We start from the raw sequence: 17,070 nt of genomic DNA on the forward strand, positions 1-17,070 counted from the left end.
AAACTTCTTGAGCATATCCTTGACGTACTTTGCTTGATTGATGAAGATGTCATCTTTCCTTTGCTTAATTTGGAGCCCCAAGAAAAATGAAAACTCCCCCATCATACTCATCTCAATTTCACCTTGCATTAGCTTTGAAAATTCTTGGAACAGTGCATCATTAATAGAACCAAATATTATATCATCAACATAAATTTGAACCACTAATAAATATTTATCTTTTCATTTTAAAAATAAATGTAGTGTCAATCTTCCCTTTTGAAAAACCTTTTTCAATAAAAAAAATTTGACAATCTTTCATACCAATCTACATACACTTTTTCTTTTATAAAACCGTTTAAAAATGCACTTTTAACATCCATTTGGTATAATTTAAATTCATTCAAACCTGCAAATGCCAATAACATTCTAATTGCTTCCATTATAGCTAGGGGAGCATATGTTTCATCAAAATCTATTCATTCTTCTTGAGTATACCGTTGACCAACAAGTCTAGCCTTGTTCCTCACTATATTACCACTTTCATCTAGCTTATTCCTAAACACCCATTTAGTACCTATAGTAGATTTATTACTTGACCTTTCAACTAATGTCAATACTTTATTTCTCTGAAATTGATTTAACTCTTCTTGCATAGCCATAATGCAATTTTCACCATATAATGCTTCTTTAACATTTTTAGACTCTATGCATGAGATAAATGCAACATAATTACAAATATTCCTAAGAGAAGATCGAGTAAACACCTCTTTGAATGGATCACCTAATATTTCACCATCCTTGACAAAGTTGTATTCTCATGGGTATGCGACTTCCCTTTCTTCAATGGTTAGATTCTTGAAGGCATCTTGAGTTTCCTCATCTTTCACTTCTTCCTTTGATGATGATTCCCCCATTTCATTTGCATTTAATATACCTACGCCATCATCAACATAAGAATCCTTCCTCGGAAGGGGATTATCATAAAAAATAACATGGATAAACTCTTCTACCACTAAAGTTCTTTTATTAAATACACGATAAACTTTAGAATTTAAGGAATAACCTAGAAAAATTCCTTCATCACTTTTAGCATCGAATTTTCCAAGATTATCTTTACCGTTGTTTAAACAAAACATTTGCATCCAAAAGGATGAAAATAACTAATATTAGGCTTTTTATTTTTGAAAATTGCATATGGAGTTTTCTTTAAAATAGGCCTAATCATTACTCGGTTAATTACATAACAAGAGGTATTTGTGGCTTCTGCCCAAACTTTTTGGCAAATTGTTTTCACAAAGCACGATTCTAGCCATTTCCTCTAAAGTTCTATTTTTCCTCTCAACAAATCCATTTTGTTGAGGGGTTCTAGGTGCTAAAAAATTATGGCTAATCCCATTTGAATTATAAAAATCAGTAAATCCAAAATTTTCAAATTCAGTACAATCATCACTCCTAACACTTGAAATGGAGTAACCTTTTTCATTTTGGATTACTTTTGAAAAAGTGATAAAATTTTCTAATGCTTCATCTTTAGTACTTAAAAATAGAACCCAAGTAAATCTAGAATAGTCATCCACCAATACAAAAGCATATTGTTTTCCTCCCAAGCTAGTAGTTCTAATTGGCCCAAAAAGATTTGTCTGGATCAATTGTAAAACTCTACTAGTTGATACATCATTAATAGGTTTAAAGGAAGCTCTCTTATGTTTTCCTTTTGTACATGCATCACAGATTTTATTATTATCAAATTTAAAGTTTTGGCAAATCTCTTACTAAATTGACTTGATAATGTCTTTGCAAAACACTCATGCTTGTATGTCCTAGTCTCCTATGTCATAACCAACTATCATGCTCATCTTTAACAACTAGGCATAAATTAGTCATGTTGATAGAATCTAAATGCACCATGTATATGTTTCCTATTCTATGACCAATAATCATAATCCTATTAGATGCAATGTCAACAACTTTACCACTGTTTTATTCAAACAAGACATTGTATCCTTTATCACACAATTGACTAATACTTAATAGATTATGCTTTAACCCTTTCACATATAACACATTTTGTATTTGTATGGAAAATGTATTACCTATAGTACCTATACCTTCAATGTAACCCTTTGAGTTGTCACCAAAGGTTATTACTCCTCTATTTTTGTCGTTAAGCTCTTTAAACTGGCTCTTGTCTCCGATCATATGTCTTGAGTATCCACTATCAAGGTACTATGAATTTGAGCTTGTATTTCTTGCCTGAAGCAATGCTCTTTTTCCTACAAACATAGATTAATTTTTTATTTTTGGTACCCAAATTCTTTTGGGTCCATATTCATTAGTCCCCAAAAGCCTAGTCCCCTTGGGTATCCATTTGCTTAGGATATCCTTATATTTAGTAGCATTGAGTCCTTTAGGAACCCATATACTCCTAATGATCTTACCATTCGAGGTTCTTTGGGGACCTCTATGATTGTAAGTTTTAAAATTCTTTCTAATATAGTTGGATTTTGAACTTTCTCCTTTTTCAAAACGTTTTGTTCCAACTCCATCGAAAGAAGCTTTAAAATCATCAATTTTCTTTTCAAAATCTTCTATTTGACTTGCAGTTCTTTAATCTTACTTTCGAGCTCACTGTTGGTCTTGGATATGAGATCTTTTTCATCTTTCAATTTTGAAGTACTTTTCTTGTATTTTGAAAACAACTTCTCATAATCTGAAGCCAACTCATTATATTCCTCTAACAACTCGTCAAAAGAATAATCTTCTAAATTGGATGAGTTAGAGGTTACCTGAGAATCATCCTTAGTGGTCATTAAGCACAAGTTTGCTACTTCTTGTTTCGCTTCATCAGATGATTCATCATCGCTCCAAGTAGCAACGTGTGCTTTATGTTTTTTCTTTGAAAGACCATTCTTCTTCAATTGTGGGCAATCGTATTTAACATGCCCAGGCTTTTTACACTCATAGCATATGATTGGGTCTTTCTCCTTGGACTTATTTTTGAAGCCTTCATTACGTTGGAATTTTCTTCCTCTATTTGGCTTCATTAATTTTCTGAGTATTTTGGTAAGCAATGTCATTTCTTCATCCTCGTCATCATCATAGTCACTCTCATCTTTGGTGGATTTGAGAGCAACACCAACTTTCTTCTTTTTCTCCATTTCCTTCTTTGCATCGTTATTCTTCTCGTGATCTACCTCATCTTGAATCATCATTTCGTGAGTGAGGAGAGAACCAATGAGCTCATCGAGAGTTAAAGACTTTATGTCTTTAGCTTCGATAATTGCAGTATTCTTTGATTGCCAAGCTTTTGGAAGAGAATAAATTATCTTCCTCACAAGTTTCTCATTATAGATTATTTCTTCGAATCCCTTGAGACCATTGATAATTACTGAAAATCTATTCGTCATAGTTTTGATAACTTCATCAGGTTTCATCCTGAAATTTTCATAGCTATGATTAAGAAGACTTATTTTGGTTTCTTTTACCTCGTCAGTTCCTTCATGTGTAACTTGAAGCTTGTCCCATATCTCATTGGCGGTTGAACAAGATGATATTCTCTCGTATTCATCTGGTCCAAGTGCAAAAAAATAGAATATGGATTGCTTTTTGAATTGAACTAGAATTGTCTCGTCTCTTCTTCACTCCACAAATCCATATCTTTGAATGGTGCAGAGTAACCTTTCATCATGACGTTCCATGCTCCCATGTCACCTGCTTGAATGAAAAAAACTTCATCTTAATCTTCCAATAGGCGTAGTTAGCTCCATTAAAGAAAGGATGATTGTTGACGAGATGAGAATCAAGAACGAAGTCGAGGTTTGATGTAGAGGCCATAGATGACTTATATAATGATTGATCTCTTCCCGGATCTTCTAAAGAGGTGGTAAAACCTTCAAATGATTCTAGCTCTAATACTAATTGTTGAGCCAATCGATCGGATGAAATAGCCAAGATGGGGTGAATTATAAATTAAAATTTTGGTGGAAGCTTGACAGAAAATAAAAATATTTGCACAGCGATTTAGAGTTGTTCGACTTTCTCAACCAAAGTCTACGTCAACTACCTTAGCTATCCACACTAAGGATTTTCCACAAATTCTCTAATTTTTCTTTCTTTTGAGGATAAAGAGTAACCTTATAACTCCTTCAAGAATTATACCCCAAATTCTTGAGACACTCTCTCCCAAAGAGAAAATTACAAATTTCACAAACTTAGAAGAAGAACCTCACAAGGTAAGATTGTTTGCACAATTCTAGAACAAAGAAAGAACACTAAAAAAATAAATACAATTGAGCACAAATGGTGTTCTTGGAAAGCAAAATGAATATTGAAAGGATGTTGGCTTGATTTGCTCAAACTTGATGTTTAAGGCTTTCTCAATTGTTTCTCTAGCTTCTCTTCTTGTCACCAATGACTTCAAGACTTGTTTAAATACTCTTCAAATCAATTCTAAACATTGGGGACGTTCATGGAGTCAATAGAGCTGTTGTTGTATGTTTTCCACTTCAAAAAGCTACTGGGAGCATATGGGTATCGATACTCCACTTATGAGTATCGATACTACCTGTTATAAATTCAAATATTTCGACCGTTGCAACCCAAAAGTATCGATACCTATCAAGGAGTATCGATGCTACTATGTGTAGTAGTATCGATATTGTAGCACCCTTAACTCATATACGTCTTGATATACAAGTCAAAGATATCACATCAACTTAAAAACATTTACTAAACTGGAATAACATAAAAATTTGTATCTTTAAAAAACACTCATATTCTAACTTTAAAAATCTATTTATAAAGTATACCTCAACCTGTAATTTATTTCTTTGTTACAAGAAAAAAATTCATTTGTTTATCAGAAATTTTACTAAAACAAGTCTTTTTGTGAAATCTTTTAAAAACATAATAACGTAATATATTCTTTTCATGCATAGATACTGATAAAACTAAGCTAAGTAAAATAATTTAAAATAGTTGTAGTTTACTATTACAGATTATTTAAAATAAATACGATAAATAAAACTACTAACATAATAATACATGCCACTACTAGTCAAAAGAAACTTCAATGATGTCTTATTGATATTGGTATTATAGATGATCTGCACATGATGCTTAGAAGGCTCCTCATAAAACATCTGTATCTCAATCAGACCCTACGCATGAAAATCATTACGCGCTAAGAATAACTTAGTGAGGCAGTAATACTAAAGGTGAGAACAAATAAATAAAGTATCAACATATATATAAATTTATAAAAAATAAAATAAAAAAACTTTCATAATTTCAAACCGGATATCTCATGCTGAACTTTATCAGAAACCTGAAAAGAATCATCTGATGATTTTCACAAAGTCATAATAAATCAGATCAGACAGAATAATCAATCCATATTATTTTGTAATCAGACACTTTTCAGAACTTTATTTCATTTTTATAGCCCATAGTATATTTTAAGCAAATATAAGGTACGTGAGTCAGACGAGTGTGCGCAATACAGATCTCAGATCATCAGAGTCGAAACAGATAAGCACACACAATGCTGTCACATCGGAAATAACAATATGCACACAAAGTGCATTCAGATCAGAATATATATATTAGTGTACACTCCGGTACACCGCAATATATCATAATCATAATATATAATCACTCCACCTCATGGAATGTCAATTGTACCTTTGAATCTCAATATAATATACAGTGGGCTTTCAGTTCATTTCGTAATCATTTGATAAACATCATATCAGAATCATAAATATATTTAATCACATTCGTAAAATGTGACATAGGCAGTTCATAACCAAAATAATTCAAAAAACTTATTAAAAATATTATGGATATAATTCCATAATCAAAACATAATTCATATCTTTGAAATAAACAAGGTGAGGTTGACTTATCTCAAGTCGTCCTCGATCCAAATAAATAAATAAATAAATTGCACTCACCTTTGCTTCACTACAGAACTTGTATATAATAATCATAGTCACGAGCTTTGTCATTTCCTTTCGAATCGTTCAGATTGCTAGATTTAACGCAATCTGACAATACAAAATTATAACACAAAAATTATTCGAACTACATAATAGTATCGTACTAATATAAGCTCATTTTAACATTTGAAAATCTATAAAATAAAATCGATAACTAAATCGATATCAACCAAACTCATAACTCCATTATAACTTCAAACTTATCGAAACACTTATTCAATTCCATAAATAACTATTCCCAACATGATTCTTCAACTTTTACCAATTATAAAATCAACCCACATTTTTAAATTCTTTATAGAATTCAACTAAACTTTTCCTTTAATTCATAATGGTCCTTCACCATTATGATAATTGTACATTAATTACTAAAATTCCAGCACTTGAATAAAATACTCAAATCAATTCTTCAATATTCAAAACATTATAAATTTCAACTCAAACTTTCCTAAACTTTTGATTTTCAACACTTAACTTTATAAATTTGTAATTCAACCTAAACTCAATATTTAATTCAAAATTCAGCATACTAATAAATTTTCCAGTAATTGATAATTTACTCAAATAATACTTCTTCATTCAAGAACTTGCAAACAAGTCCCCAAAGTTTTGGAACCTTTCGAATTCCACCATCTACCATTAAAATGAATTCTTTTAGAATTCTTCTCAACATTTCCAATTTATTAAAAATGGTCTCTTGCTATTTAACTTTAATTCCAAGTATCCAAAAATATACTCAACATTTAAACATTACTATTCATCTTCTAATCCATTTCAACTTAAATTCTAAAATTTCCATATTCATACAACTTACACTACCTTTAAAGAATCAGTATTCTGTATTGATATACACACTGGAATTTAATTCCGTTTCTTCCGTTGAAAACTATACTTGAATATGAATCTATCCATATAAATAACTCCTAATTCATTATGTACAATTTATGGTGAATTTTCAAAGTTGACTGACAGAATCTGTTTTGTACAGAATCTGCTTCCCGTTTTTCTGACCTTTCCTCGGTTAAAAATTTATCTTTTTATGTACACCTTGAAATTGATCCCCATTTGTTTTAAACAAAACTTAATTGATATACAAACACAATATATAAAAATAGCCTCCAAATAACTTTTATAGAATTTCTGGTGAATTTTCAAATTCACTGCCAGATTCTAAAATCTAAATTGTTTTCATTAATTTGCATCCTTAGGTTCTTCATCAATTCTTACAACACTTCTAATATCAAGAATCAATCTTTAATCATAAAAATCACACTTCCCCTTCATCAATATCTTACCAACTTGAGCATGAAACATGAAGATTTTTTATACTAAATGAAAGAGAATTTCATGTAGGTTATTTTATCCTTAATAACCTAACATAAAATTCTAGTAAAAATGGACCAAAAATTAAAAACAAAACTTCTCACCTTGGCTATGGATTTCAACAGGTTTCTAGAGAAGAGAAGAGTTCAAGATGATTCTAAAAAAAACAAATCTCCAATTATTAACCTTTAAAACAAATTAAATGATTTTTTATTCCTTTTGGGCCAAATACCAAAATTACCCTTAATAAATCTTGAAAATTACCAAATGCCATTGTATTATCTTCCATTAAAATATTCCTTGGTCAAAGATGATACAACTTGACTTATGAATTTCGAAATTGGCCATGTAATTTTCAAAAATTGCATTTTAGTCACTAAAATTCCACTGTTTCGGTCAAATATGAAAAATTGCACATTTTTGAGCCAAACATCTCTGATCCAAAATATTAAAAATAATATTTACCACCATTTCCTAACATCCTTCAAATTCTCGTAAAATTTCGATTCGATCTGAATATTCAATTTCAATGTCGAACTTTACTACTTTATAACTTTAAACACAAATCACGTACAAAAAAATCTGATTCCCACTAAAATCTATGTTTTTATCCAAACTGTTCAGTTACAGGCTAAAATATATAACTTTTAAAAATTATAAATTTTAGTCCCTACACTTTTCAAAGTTTATACTTAAGCCATTAAACTTTCAAAACATATATTTTAGTCACAGGTCAAAATTTGGGGTATTACAGATACTGTCCAAGGAGTATCGATACTACTACGTAAAGTAGTATCGATATCGGTCATGGTATCGGTACATGTTTTGCATTCTGTTAAAATTAGGAGTCAAAACCAAAGGGGTAGTATCGGTACCATGACTATGGTATCAGTACTACTATGTGTAATTGTATCGATATCGTGTAGGGTATCGATACTCATTTTGCATTCGATGTTTAGGGGTATCGATACTGTTAAGGCAGTATCGGTACTACCCTATTGAAATCTCAATTTTGACTCGATCATGGTTCGAAATACTTTGTAAAAATTATTTCAAAATTATTTTAAGTATAAATCTCAAATTTTCATTTAGTAAGGAGTAAAAATTGATATTTTAAGACTTGGAGTAAAATTTGTAATATTCGAATAATTGAATCGAATATAAAATCTTAAAATTAATTAACACTTTATTTGTTATATCGAAATATCAAAATGTTTTCAACATAACCACTCCTAACAAATATAACTAACTATTTCTTAACACTTCTCCTTAAATTGGTGGGTGATATATATCTTTTACCCCCAACTTGAATAACAAATATTTATACCGACTAACTTTAATATCTTTGGTTTAGTATATCGGTTTGTTGATCATAATGAATCCTTACAAAATCCTTTTGAATATTTTCTCGTCTAATATGATAATGTATCTCTAGATATTTTTTGTGTTCGTGATAAATCAGATTAGCTGTAATCTATAATGCTGCTTGATTATCACAAAATACCATTACTAGATCATCGTGTTTAATCCCTAGCTCATTAATCAATTCTTTCAACCATAAGAACTTGGCTATTGTTGAAGTTATTCCCTTATACTCGATTTCTGTTGATGATCTTCACACAACATGTTATTTCTTTAACTTTCAACATACTAACAATTCTCCCATCTTGGTATACTAATTTGTTACATATATTCTTATCATAGGACATGATGTCCAATCAGAATTACAAAATACATTTATTTGAGTCTTGTTGCAAAAAAATGCCTTGGTCATTATTTTTCCTCATATACCTTATGACTCAAAGAGTTGCCTCATAATCCAACTTCTTAGGCCTTTGTATGCACGAGATCAAGTGTTGGACAATATATGTTATTTTTGATTGACTATGTGTTAAACAAAGTAAACCAATAAACAGTTGATATATCCCAACATCTTCAAGGACTTCACCTTGTGTCAAAGCCTTTGTTGCTTCATCGTATTCAACCGTGATCATGAGCTTCTAATTTTGTTTAAGTGGGGTTTATGTACACCGTGTTCCCTTTAAACCTAAATCAGCTACAATCTTCAAGCACTACAGTAAAACAGAGTTTTAGCGGCATTTTTTTAGTCCTATAGCGGTGTTTTTAAGCGCCGCTAAAAGTATTTACGGCGATTGGAAAAAAGCCGCAAGAAGCGTCGACCATACCAACGCCGCTAAAGTTAGCGGCGTTTGAGAAGAAAAACACCGTAAAAGGTTGATATTTATAGCGGCATTTTTAGAACAAACACCACAAAAGGTCGATATATATAGTGGCGTTTTTGAAACAGACGCCGCAAAAGGTCGATATCTATAACGACATTTTTAGAACAAACGCCGCAAAAGGTTGATATATATATAGCGGCATTTTTGGAACAAATGCTGCAAAAGGTTAGATCTATAGCGGCGTTTTTTGATACAAACGCCGCTAATTACCTTTATTTAGCTAAGATTAATTGATTTTGCATATTTCATTTCTGCTCTACATCACCTAAATTTAATATCTTGTAGCTTTATCTAATTAACAACAAACATACATTTTAATTAAGACACAAGTTATGCAGAAAAATACTTAACAACAAAATAAATTAAAATTTATAAACATTAAAATTAAATATAATGTAGTTTGACATTGTTATCTAGAATTTAGTCTAGGTTCTTTCACTTTTAATTAAAAAAATATTGTTTACTAGAATTTAGTCTCCATTGCTCCTTTGTGGGGAAAGGAAGTAAAAAACAGTTTTCCTTGTTTGATGAAGCATCATTAAGTTTTTCCTCCGTGTAAATTGTATATTCAGAATCTCTTCATCCATTTCACCAAATAAATCCTCTACCTCTGGTTCACCAAGAAGACTCCTTGTGCGCTTCAGTGCTTCACTTGAAACAGATAATGACCTTCCACCTACAGTATGAAACTTGTTGGAGCGGGCTTGAGAACTGAATCAAACATTAAAAAAAATTAAAATAAAAGAGAGTAGCATTTACTTGTAGTAACAGTACAGGCAGCGCCGTCTTCATCGAGGATAGATAATGCTTTTACAATTGAAGATTCTTTCAACGCCACAGATTTCCCAATTCAATTCTAAACATCGAGTATTTATCCACTCATCTATCATCGTTCTCAATAAGCTTCGAACATCCTGCATACGTACGATCTATGAAATTTGAGAGTATAAAATAAAAATATAGCGGCGAAAAGATTCAGAGATTATTACCTTGAAGTAGGAGATCAGCCATGGAAGGCTATGGAGCAATAGAAGTTACTTTCAGGTCATCATCGAGTTTCAACGGACAGAAATCCTCCCAACGATAATTTAATCTGTCATCAGAACAAATACACCACGTGGACATTCAAACGATAATTTCTCGTACTCTATCTTTTTGTAAACTAGTTCGAGTGTCCTCAATCTATTGCATGAGAACCAGTACATATGACTTCCTAAGGAGCAAAGAGCATAATGACACTTTCATTACTTCTCCGTTTTTTTAAACAAAACTTGATTGATATACGAACACAATATATAAAAATAGCCTCCAAATAATTTTTATAGAATTTATGGTGAATTTTCAAATTCACTGCCAGATTCTAAAATCAAATTGTTTTCATTAATTTGCATCCTTAGGTTCTTCATCAATTCTTACAACACTTTTAATATCAATAATCAATCTTTAATCATAAAAATCACACTTCCCCTTCATCAATATCTTACCAACTTGAGCATGAAACATGAAGATTTTTATACTAAATGAAAGAGAATTTCATGTAGGTTATTTTATCCTTAATAACCTAACTTAAAATTCTAGTAAAAATGGACCAAAAATTAAAAACAAAACTTCTCACCTTGGCTATGGGCTTCAGCAGCTTTCTGGAGAAGAGAAGAGTTCACGATGATTCTAAAAAAAACAAATCTCCAATTACCTTGGCTATGGGCTTCAACAGCTTTCTGGAGAAGAGAAGAGTTCACGATGATTATAAAAAAACAAATCTCCAATTATTAACCTTTAAAACCAATTAAATGATTTTTTATTCCTTTTGGGCCAAATACCAAAATTACCCTTAATAAATCTTGAAAATTACCAAATGCCATTGTATTATCTTCCATTAAAATATTCCTTGGTCAAAGATGATACAACTTGACTTTGACTTTCGAAATTGGCCATGAAATTTTCAAAAATTGCATTTTAGTTACTAAAATTCCACTGTTTCGGTTAAATATGAAAAATTGTACATTTTTGAGCCAAACCTCTCTGATCCAAAATATCCATTTCCTAATAACCTTCAAATTCTCGTAAAATTTTTATTCGATTCGATTCGATCCGAATATTCGATTTCAATACCGAACTTAACTACTTTATAGCTTTTAACACAAATCCCACACAAAAAATCTGATTCCCACTAAAATCTATTTTTTATCCAAACTGTTCAGTTATAGGCTAAAATATATAACTTTTAAAAATTACAAATTTCGGTCCCTACACTTTTTCAAAGTTTATACTTAAGCCATTAAACTTTCAAAACTTACATTTTAGTCACTGGTCAAAATTTGGAGTTTTACAGATACCGTCCAAGGAGTATCGATACTAATATGTAAAGTAGTATCGATACCATTTATGGTATTGGTACCCGTTTTGCATTCTGTTAAAATTCGGAGTTAAAACCAAAGGGGTAGTATCGATACCATGACTATAGTATCGGTACTACTATATGTAATTGTATCGATATTGTGTAGGGTATCGATACTCATTTTGCATTCGATGTTTGGGGGTATCGATACTGTTAAGGCAGTATCGGTACTACCTTTTTGAAATCTCAATTTTGACTCGATCATGGTTCGAAATACTTTGTAAAAATTATTTCAAAAATATTTTAAGTATAAATATCAAATTTTCATTTAGTAAGGAGTAAAAATTGATATTTTAAGACATGGAGTAAAATTTTTAATATTCGAATAATTGAATTGAATATAAAATCGTAAAATTAATTAACACTTTATTTGTTATATCGAAATATCAAAATGTTTTCAACATAACCACTCATAACAAATATAACTAACTAACTATTTCTTAACACTTCTCCTTAATTTGGTGGGTGATATACATCTTTTACCCCCAACTTGAATAACAAATATTTATGCCGACCAACTTTAATATCTTTGGTTTAGTATATCGTTTTGCTGATCATAATGAATCCTTACAAAATCCTTTTGAATATTTTCTCGTCTAATATGATAATGTGTCTCTAGATATTTTTTGTGTTCGTGATAAATCAGATTAGCTGTAATCTATAATGCTGCTTGATTATCACAAAATACCATTACTAGATCATCGTGTTTAATCCCTAGCTCATTAATCAATTCTTTCAACCATAACAACTTGGCTATTGTTGAAGTCATTCCCTTATACTCGATTTCTGTTGATGATCTTCACACAACATGCTATTTCTTTAACTTTCAACATACTAACAATTCTCCCCTCTTGGTATAGTAATTTGTTACAAATATTCTTATCATAGGACATGATGTCCAATCAGAATTACAAAATACATTTATTTGAGTCTTGTTGCAAAAAAAATGCCTTGGTCATTATTTTTCCTCATATACCTTATGACTCAAAGAGTTGCCTCATAATCCAACTTCTTAGGCCTTTGTATGAACGAGATCAAGTGTTGGACAATATATGTTTTTTTTATTGACTATGTGTTAAACAAATTAAACGACCAATAAACAATTGATACATCCCTACATCTTCAAGGACTTCACCTTGTGTCAAAGCCTTTGTTGCTTCATCGTATTCAACCGTGATCATGAGCTTATAATTTTGTTTAAGTGGGATTTATGTACATCGTGTTCCCTTTAAACCTAAATCAGCTACAATCTTCAAGCACTACAGTAAAACAGAGTTTTAGTGGTGTTTTTTTAGTCCTATAGCGACGTTTTTAAGCGCCGCTAAAAGTATTTACGGCGATTGGAAAAACGCCGCAAGAAGCACTGACCATACCAGCGCCGCTAAAGTTAGCGGCGTTTGAGAAGAAAAACACCGCAAAAGGTTGATATCTATAGGGGCATTTTTTGAACAAACACCGCAAAAGGTCGATATATATACGGCGTTTTTGAAACATACGCCGCAAAAGGTCGATATCTATAACGACGTTTTTATAACAAACACCGCAAAAGTTAGATATATATATCAGCGTTTTTTTATACAAACGCCGCTAATTACCTTTATTTAGCTAAGATTAATTGATTTTGCATATTTCATTTATGCTCTACATCACCTAAATTTAATATCTTGTAGCTTTATCTAATTAACAATAAACATACATTTTAATTAAGACACAAGTTATGCAGAAAAATACTTAACAACAAAATAAATTAAAATTTATAAACATTAAAATTAAATGTAATGTAGTTTGACATTGTTATCTAGAATTTAGTCTAGGTTCTTTCACTTTCAATTAAAAAAAATATTGTTCACTAGAATTTAGTCTTCATTGCTCCTTCGTGGGGAAATGAAATAAAAAAACCAGTTTTCCTTGTTTGATGAAGCATTGTTAAGTTTTTCCTTCGTGTAAATTGTATATTCAGAATCTCTTCATCCATTTCACCAAATAAATCCCCTACCTCTGGTTCACCAAGAAGACTCCTTGTGCGCTTCAGTGCTTCACTTGAAACAGATAACGACCTTCCACCTACAGTATGAAACTTTTTGGAGCGGGCTTGAGAACTGAATCAAACATTAAAAAAATTAAAATAAAAGAGAGTAGCATTTACTTGTAGTAACAGTACAGGTAGCATCGTCTTCATCGAGGATAGATAATGCTTTTGCAATTGAAGATTCTTTCAACGCCATAGATTTCCCAATTCGATTCTAAACATCGAGTATTTATCCACTCCTCTATCATCGTTCTCAATAAGCTTCGAACATCCTGCATGCGTACGATCTTTGAAATTTGAGAGTATAAAATAAAAATATAGCGGCGGAAAGATTCAGAGATTATTACCTTGAAGTAGGAGATCGGCCATGGAAGGGTATGGAGCAATAGGAGTTCCTTTCAGGTCATCATCGAGTTTCAACGGACCAAAATCCTCCCAACGATAATTTGATCTGTCATCAGAACAAATACGCCACGTGGACATTCCGATGATAATTTCTCTTACTCTTTCTTTTTGTAAACTAGTTCGAGTGTCCTCAATCTATTGCATGAGAACCAGTACACATGACTTCCTAAGGAGCAAAGAGCATAATAACACTTTCATGAACGCATAGTATATGAAGTTTGAACCAAGAAACAATCTACTAGTAAAAGAACTAAGTTTAATATGGAAAGCCTGCAGCCAGTGGAACAGTGACCTAAGTTTGCACAAGGGAAATGCAATGTGGCAGTGGTAAAGAGAAAGCATTATTAAAAGAAATGATTAAATATGAAAATCACATGACAAAAGTTAACATTATCTAACTAATTTATCATACTGAAAAAAACTAGATCACAATAAAACTCAATTGCACCTTTATATATAACTTTACAACTAATTTAACCATTTTGTAACCGCTCCTAACAAATATAACTAACTATTTCTCAACACTTCTCTTTAAATTGGTGGGTGATATACATCTGTTACCCCCAACTTGAATAATAAATATTTATGCTGATTAACTTTAAGATCTTTGGTTTAGTATATCGATTTGTTGATCATAATGAATCCTTACAAAATCCTTTTGAATATTTTCTCGTATAATATGATAATATATCTCTACATATTTTTTTGTGTTCGTGATAAATCAGATTAGCTGCAACCTGTAATGCTGCTTGATTATCACAAAATACCATTGCTAGATCATCGTGTTTTATCCCTAGCTCATTAATCAATACTTTCAAACACGAGCTTGACTATTGTTGAAGTCATTCCCTTATACTCGATTTATGTCGATGATCTTCACACAACATGCTATTTCTTTAACTTTCAACATACTAATAATTCTCCCATCTTGGCACGGTAATTTGTTACAATTCTTCTTATCATAGGACATGATGTCCAATCAGAATTACAAAATACATTTAGTTGAGTCTTGTTGCAAGAAAGATGCCTTGGTCATTATTTTTCCTTGTATATCTTATTAGGGGTGTTTGGATCCGTTTTTGGCTAAAAATTCATCCGATCCGAAAGTATAAATGTTTGCGGTTTGGATCGGTTTGAATGTTTTTAAAAAATCCGATCCAATCCGACCGATCCAATTATGTGCGGTTTGGATTTGTGCGGTTTTTGGATTCTAATTTTTCAAAATAATTCAAAGCAAAAACACTGCCTAAGGGGGTCAAACAGTTTCACCATTTCACATCCTAAGCTAATATCGATCAAATAAACACAGTTGACAAACATAAAAGGAACACTATCAGCTCCCAACCATAATCTCAGGCAACTCATCAAAATTGCTAAATCCATCAAATTTCAATTCAATTCTCAACTAATCTACATGGATCAGCAAAACGTTGGTTAATCCAATTAGTAAATATTGTGTAAACGAAAGATGTAAACTACCATGTATATGCTTCAACATAAAGATCTGGGTAGAAGGTTCTATTAATTAGCTTACGATTGATAAAATAACCAGCATCTGAAATACATTTTACATTAGTACCCATAGGTAGGAGGGCCCGGAAGCTATCGCAATGTAAAATCGACGCCAAATCGCCCGCCGAACATCCCGACATAACAACCTATACAAAGTTAATTTCATTGAAAACCCATTAGCTCAGAAACAAATAAATAAAGGAAAAGGCAAAAACAATGTTAACTACTACATTTTCAGCATTTCACATTCCTTTACTCAATAGATCCTCCATGACAGCAAGCCAGATCCTTGAACATCTGAAGTGAAGATTAGTAATTGGATTGACTGCTGCGACGTCGCCGGTGAACGATGATCCATCACAATATCTGACCTTAACTCTATTCCAATTGTAAAAGTCTACAAAAAATCCAAAATGAAATCCACTAAACTACTGGCAAACAAAAAATAGAAGGAAAAAGATGAGATAAAAAAGTTCATGCCTGGATTGAACATATGTTTAGTGACAATCTCGAACAAATAATTCAACTGTGACAAAAATCAGTTAGAGCCAAGCATGCTAAATATTAATTAGCTAGATTGCAAATGGTACTAGCAAGCCTTAAAAACATTATGGAACATGTTTGAATGAATATGATGTCAACCATTTCAACACCAACAATAAAAGGTTTCAGTGAACATGAAATGCTTTTAAATAAAGAAATCCATAATTGATTCTTATCCATAAACAAAACATTATTTGTGAAAAAAAAAATTGCATTCAATGGACATCAAAGTAAACAGAACCAATCACGTAACCAAACTGTTTATGCGCAATAAGTTTATAGGAGACAAGTTGATTGAAGATATGAACAAACAAGTGGAGCAATCTCCTTTACCAGATTATCATCAATCTGCCCGGTTGCTGGATCTAATAATTCGTTAAGACATTCTTCTTCATCATCCTTAGGGTCATCTAAGCTGACAGCATATGATACAAAAAGCAGAACTACTAAAAACCCCAAACATTTTGTTCTAATGATACCCATTTGTCCTTGTATCGTCAGTATCATCGTCACAAAAAGGGTTGCATCTCATTTCATCAATAAATAGAACCCCCGCCACCAACACAACTCAAAACCCTAAAAATTTATATCGTCAAAAGTTCAATTCCTCGTAATGTTTAGCACCAACAATTCAGT

This window comes from Hibiscus syriacus, unplaced genomic scaffold, assembly GCF_006381635.1.
Source record: "Hibiscus syriacus cultivar Baekdansim isolate YM2019G1 unplaced genomic scaffold, ASM638163v2 tig00110387_pilon, whole genome shotgun sequence".
In the NCBI taxonomy this organism is placed as follows: domain Eukaryota; kingdom Viridiplantae; phylum Streptophyta; class Magnoliopsida; order Malvales; family Malvaceae; genus Hibiscus; species Hibiscus syriacus.